Consider the following 7,500-nt stretch of genomic DNA (forward strand, 5'->3'; position numbering starts at 1 on the left):
CTCTCTCCACTTCGATCCCTCTGTGAGGGACTGGTGTGTGATACACGGGCTACACAACGTGCGACGCAGACAGAAAATAAGACAACTTTCTGCAAACACATCAACAATGGGGTTCTGATATCCCTCGCACCGGACAGAGGGGCAGGGCAGAGTAAAGTTTCATTAAAACTCCGGAGGTTTATTCTCTGAACAAGGAGTTTCACACATCGATCGTAATTCCAGTGGAATTCCCCTCGGGGAAATCCTATCAACCTGTTGCTTAAAGGCCTTCCTCTGACGTTAACAAGGAAGAGCAGGAATCAAACTGCCTCTCCCCTCAAACCACAGGTAACTCACTCCAAATATCCAAATGGAAACTCTGCCGGAGACAGGGGCAGAATGAGGCTTGGGCGCAGGGCAATAAACCCCATCACATATAAACACCCAGTGCTACAGAAATCCCAACAGAATCTCCGACCAGGCAACATCCTGGTGAAGCTCTTCCGTACCCTCTTCAAAGTCCAAGTTCCAGTTTACTGCAATTCAGCTCCACACAGGTATACCGTCAAACGAGACAACGTTCCTCCGGACCAAGGTGCACAACGCAGTACATATAACTCACACACACAACACATAAAGTATACCGTCAAACGAGACAACGTTCCTCTGGACCAAGGTGCACAACGCAGTACATATAACTCACACACACAACACATAAAGTATACCGTCAAACGAGACAACGTTCCTTCGGACCAAGGTGCACAAACACAGTACATATAACTCACACATACAACACATAAAGTATACCGTCAAACGAAACAACGTTCCTCTGGACCAAGGTGCACAACACAGTACATATAACTCACACACACAACACATAAAGTATACCGTCAAACGAGGGCAACGTTCCTCCGGACCAAGGTGCACAACACAGTACATATAACTCACAAACACACAATACATAAAGTATACAGTCAAACGAGACAACGGTTCCTCCGGACCAAGGTGCACAACACAGTACATATAACTCACACACACACAACACATAAAGTATACCGTCAAACGAACAACATTCCTCCGGACCAAGGTGCACAACACAGTACATATAACTCACACACACACAACACATAAAGTTTACCGTTTCAAACGAGACAACGTTCCTCCGGACCAAGGAACACAACACAGTACATATAACTCACACACACAACACATAAAGTTATACCGTCAAACGAGACAACGTTCCTCCGGACCAAGGTGCACAACACAGTAACATATAACTCACACACACACAACACATAAAGTTTACCGTCAAACGAGACAACGTTCCTCCAGGCCAAGGTGCACAACACAGTACATATAACTCACACACACAACACATAAAGTATACCGTCAACGAGAGGCAACGTTCCTCCGGACCAAGGTGCACAACACAGTACATATAACTCACACACACACAACACATAAAGTATACCGTCAAACGAGACAACGTTCCTCCGGACCGAGGTGCACGACACAGTACATATAAATCACACACACGCAACACATAAAGTACACCGTCAAATGAGACAACGTTCCTCCAGGCCAAGGTGCACAACACAGTACATATAACTCACACAAACAACACATAAAGTATACCGTCAAACGAAACAACGTTCCTCCGGACCAAGGTGCACAACACAGTACATATAACTCACTCACACAACACATAAAGTAAATCGTCAAACGAGACAACGTTCCTCCGGACCAAGGTGCACAACACAGTACATATAAATCACCACAACAACACATAAAGTATACCGTCAAACGAAACAACGTTCCTCCGGACCAAGGGTGCACAACACAGTACATATAACTCACACACACACAACACATAAAGTATACTGTCAAACGAAACAACGTTCCTCCGGACCAAGGTGCACAACACAGTACATATAACTCACACACACACAACACATAAAGTATACCGTCAAATGAAACAACGTTCCTCCGGACCAAGGAGCACAACACAGTACATATAACTCACACACACAACACATAAAGTTTACCGTCAAACGAAACAACATTCCTCCGGACCAAGGTGCACAACACAGTACATATAACTCACCACACACACAACACATAAAGTATACTGTCAAACGAAACAATGTTCCTCCGGACCAAGGTGCACAACACAGTACATATAACTCACACACACACAACACATAAAGTATACCGTCAAATGAAACAACGTTCCTCCGGACCAAGGAGCACAACACAGTACATATAACTCACACACACAACATATAAAGTATACCGTCAAACGAGACAACGTTCCTCCGGACCAAGGTGCACAACACAGTACATATAACTCACACACACACAACACATAAAGTTTACCGTCAAACGAAACAACGTTCCTCTGGACCAAGGTGCACAACACAGTACATATAACTCACACACACAACACATAAAGTATACTGTCAAACGAAACAACGTTCCTCCGGACCAAGGAACACAACACAGTACATATCACTCACACACACACAACACATAAAGTATACCGTCAAACGAGACAACGTTCCTCCGGACCACGGTGCACAACACAGTACATATAACTCACACACACAACACATAAAGTATACCGTCAAACGAGACAACGTTCCTCCGGTCCAAGGTGCACAACACAGTACATATAACTCACACACACACAACACATAAAGTATACCGTCAAACGAAACAACGTTCCTCCGGACCAAGGTGCACAACACAGTACATATAACTCACACACACACAACACATAAAGTTATATTACCATAAATAATAAGGTGCATTTAGGACACGTTCGAAAGTACAGGTGCTCTCTCTCCCCCCCCCCCCCCCACCTTTTACAGAGGCAGAGTGTTCCTATTAAACCTTCCTTAAGCTGAAATGGTGTAAAGCAAAGAACCATTAATTTCTAAGGGAAAAATTTTCGTCAAAGCGAAAATCCTCTTTGTGATGTGAAAACAGCCCTGTCTTCCCACGACTCTATACAGTCGGCCCTCCTTATCTGCGGATTCAAAGAACAGCGGATCGGGAAAACCCGGAAGTTCTCTCTCCAGCACTCGTCGTTTGAGCATGTACAGACTATTTATTTTTGTCATTATTCCCTAAACAATACAGTATACCAGCTACTTACATAGCATTTACACTGTATTAGGTATTATAAGTAATCTACAGATGACTTAAAAGTACAGGCAGTCCCTGGGTTATGAACGAGTTCCGTTCCTGAGTCCGTCTTTAAGTCGGATTTGAAGTCGGAACAGGTACATCCGGTATTATGTAGCATCAGTTAGTCAAAAGTTTTTCTTAGTATATGGTACATATTTTACCTTTCTATGCATATAAAACACTTAAGAAACGTATGTATTTTAATAATTAAACCACTGTGTTGCTTAGCAATAATTGTAGCTTTTCCAATGACTGATGGAGTTTCACCTCTTTCCGATCACTTTATTGCCTCCACTTTATTTCCAACCGTGATCGTGATTATTTTCGTGAACAGACAAACTGCGGATTCAGAGCTGCGCTGCCGGGTCCTAATGTCCACCGCACTGAGACAGGTTAAATAAGGTCCGGGGTTCCGCCGGGTCCTAATGTCCACCGCACTGAGACAGGTTAAATAAGGTCCGGGGTTCCACCGGGTCCTAATGTCCACCGCACTGAGACAGGTTAAATAAGGTCCGGGGTTCCCCTGGGTCCTAATGTCCACCGACCGCACTGAGACAGGTTAAATAAGGTCCAGGGTTCCGCCGGGTCCTAATGTCCACCGCACTGAGACAGGTCAAATAAGGTCCGGGGTTCTGCCGGGTCCTAATGTCCACCGCACTGAGACAGGTTAAATAAGGTCCAGGGTTCCGCCGGGTCCTAATGTCCACCGCACTGAGACAGGTTAAATAAGGTCCGGGGTTCCGCCGGGTCCTAATGTCCACCGCACTGAGACAGGTCAAATAAGGTCCGGGGTTCTGCCGGGTCCTAATGTCCACTGCACTGAGACAGGTTAAATAAGGTCCAGGGTTCCGCCGGGTCCTAATGTCCACCGCACTGAGACAGGTTAAATAAGGTCCGGGGTTCCGCCGGGTCCTAATGTCCACCGCACTGAGACAGGTTAAATAAGGTTCGGGGTTCCGCCGGGTCCTAATGTACACTGCACCGAGACGGGTTAAATAAGGTCCAGGGTTCCGCCGGGTCCTAATGTCCACCGCACTGAGACAGGTCAAATAAGGTCCGGGGTTCTGCCGGGTCCTAATGTCCACCGCACTGAGACGGGTTAAATAAGGTCCGGGGTTCTGCCGGGTCCTAATGTCCACCGCACTGAGACAGGTTAAATAAGGTCCGGGGTTCCGCCAGGTCCTAATGTCCACCGCACTGAGACAGGTTAAATAAGGTCCGGGGTTCTGCCGGGTCCTAATGTCCACCGCACTGAGACAGGTTAAATAAGGTCCGGGGTTCCGCCGGGTCCTAATGTCCACCGCACTGAGACAGGTTAAATAAGGTCCGGGGTTCCGCTGGGTCCTAATGTCCACCGCACCGAGACAGATTAAATAAGGTCCGGGGTTCCGCTGGGTCCTAATGTCCAACGCACTAATACAGGTTAAATAAGGGACTTGAGCATCCGCGTTTTTTGGTATCCACGGGGGGGTCCCGGAACCAATCCCTCGTGGATAAGGAGGGTCGACTATATATGTACTTTGACAATCAATTACGACATCCCCTCCCCACTTCTGTTTTCACCCATCACCTTGTGCCTCTCTCTCCCCACCCTCCCACCTCCCAACTTTTAAATTGGCCTGCCGAAGGGTCTCGGCTCGAAACGCCGACCGCTTCCCATCTTCTTACATGCTGCCTGTGTCCCTCCAGCATTCTGTGGTAGTTCCGTCGGACTTCCAGCATCCACACACGTTCTAAATCAAGTTCAATTTCGGGTCATAAAGCCCTTCAAACCCATGAACTGTTCAGAAAACCACGTCCGTACTCCAAGACTACAAGACATAGGAGCAGGGTTAGGCCACTCAGCCCATCAGTCAGACCTGCTATCCCATCATGGCTGATTTATCATCCCTCTCAAACCCCATTCTCCTGTCTTCTCCCTGTCACCTTCGACACCCTGACTAATCGAGAACCTGTCTTGGCTTGAATACACCCAACAAATTCCACAGATTCACCACTCTCCGGCAAAAAGAAATCGTTCCTCATTTCCGTTTTAAATGGACGCCCCTCTATTCTGAGGCTGTGACTTCTGGTCCGAGAATCCCCCACTATAGGAAACGTCCTCTCCACACCCACTCTATCTGTGTCCTCTGGTCCTAGACTCCCCCACTATAGGAAACATCCTCTCCACATCCACTCTATCTGTGTCCTCTGGTCCTAGACTCCCCCCACTATAGGAAACATCCTCTCCACATCCACTCTATCTGTGTCCTCTGGTCCTAGACTCCCCCAATATAAGAAACATCCTCTCCACATCCAGTCTATCTGTGTCCTCTGGTCCTAGATTCCCCCACTATAGGAAACATCCTCTCCACACCCACTCTATCTGTGTCCTCTGGTCCTAGACTCCCCCACTATAGGAAACATCCTCTCCACATCCATTCTATCTGTGCCCTCTGGTCCTAGACTCCCCCACTATAGGAAACATCCTCTCCACTTCCACTCTATCTGTGTCCTCTGGTCCTAGACTCCCCCACTATAGGAAACATCCTCTCCACATCCACTCTATCTGTGTCCTCTGGTCCTAGACTCCCCCACTATAGGAAACATCCTCTCCACATCCACTCTATCTGTGTCCTCTGGTCCTAGACTCCCCCACTATAGGAAACATCCTCTCCACATCCACTCTATCTGTGGTCCTCTGTTCCTAGACTCCCCCACTATAGGAAACATCCTCTCCACACCCACTCTATCTGTGTCCTCTGATCCTAGACTCCCCTACTATAGGAAACATCCTCTCCACACCCACTCCATCTGTGTCCTCTGGTCCTAGACTCACCCACTATAGGAAACATCCTCTCCACATCCACTCTATCAGTGTCCTCTGGTCCTAGACTCCCCCACTATAGGAAACATCCTCTCCACATCCACTCTATCAGTGTCCTCTGGTCCTAGACTCCCCCACTATAGGAAACATCCTCTCCACATCCACTCTATCTGTGTCCTCTGGTCCTAGACTCCCCCACTATAGAAAACATCCTCTCCACATCCACTCTATCTGTGCGCTCTGGTCCTAGACTCCCCCACTATAGGAAACATCCTCTCCACACCCACCCAATCTGTGTCCTCTGGTCCTAGACTCCCCCACTATAGGAAACATCCTCTCCACATCCAATCTATCTGTGTCCTCTGGTCCTAGACTCCCCAACTATAGGAAACATCCTCTCCACATCCACTCTATCTGTGTCTTCTGGTCCTAGACTCCCCCACTATAGGAAACGTCCGCTCCACATCCACTCTATCTGTGTCCTCTGGTCCTAGACTCCCCCACTATAGGAAACGTCCTCTCCACACCCACTCTATCTGTGTCCTCTGGTCCTAGACTCCCCCACTATAGGAAACGTCCTCTCCACACCCACTCTATCTGTGTCCTCTTGTCCTAGACTCCCCCACTATAGGAAACATCCTCTCCGCACCCACTCTATCTGTGCCCTCTGGTCCTAGACTCCCCCACTATAGGAAACATCCTCTCCACATCCACTCTATCTGTTTCCTCTGGTCCAGGACTCCCCCACTATAGGAAGCATCCTCTCCACATCCACTCTATCTGTGCCCTCTGGTCCTAGACTCCCCCACTATAGGAAACATCCTCTCCACATCCACTCTATCTGTTTCCTCTGGTCCAGGACTCCCCCACTATAGAAACATCCTCTCCACATCCACTCTATCTGTGTCCTCTGGTCCTAGACTCCCCCACTATAGGAAACAACCTCTCCACATCCACTCTATCTGTGTCCTCTGGTCCTAGACTTCCCCACTATAGGAAACATCCTCTCCACATCCACTCTATCTCTGTCCTCTGGTCCCAGACTCCCCAACTATAGGAAACATCCTCTCCACACCCACTCTATCTGTGTCCTCTGGTCCTAGACTCCCCCACTATAGGAAACATCCTCTCCACATCCACTCTATCTGTGTCCTCTGGTCCCAGACTCCCCAACTATAGGAAACATCCTCTCCACACCCACTCTATCTGTGTCCTCTGGTCCTAGACTCCCCCACTATAGGAAACATCCTCTCCACACTCACTCTATCTGTGTCCTCTGGTCCTAGACTCCCCAACTATAGGAAACATCCTCTCCACATCCACTCTATCTGTGTCCTCTGGTCCCAGACTCCCCAACTATAGGAAACATCCTCTCCACATCCGCTCTATCTGTGCCCTCCGGTCCTAGACTCCCCCACTATAGGAAACATCCTCTCCATATCCACTCTATCTGTGTCCTCTGGTCCTAGACTCCCCCACTATAGGAAACACCCGCTCCACATCCACTCTATCTGTGTCCTCTGGTC

General features: G+C 48.2%; 1 protein-coding gene across 1 annotated transcript in view; it reads right to left on the reverse strand.

The window, feature by feature from the left end:
* The window catches only part of LOC132385724 (cell adhesion molecule 1-like), a gene marked incomplete at its 5' end in the record, with an annotated part of 249,591 nt that overhangs the window by 172,923 nt on the left and 69,168 nt on the right, over nt 1-7,500 (reverse strand). The window lies entirely within an intron of this gene.

The sequence above is a fragment of the Hypanus sabinus genome (genome assembly GCF_030144855.1).
Source record: "Hypanus sabinus isolate sHypSab1 chromosome X2 unlocalized genomic scaffold, sHypSab1.hap1 SUPER_X2_unloc_11, whole genome shotgun sequence".
Taxonomy (NCBI): Eukaryota; Metazoa; Chordata; class Chondrichthyes; order Myliobatiformes; family Dasyatidae; genus Hypanus; species Hypanus sabinus.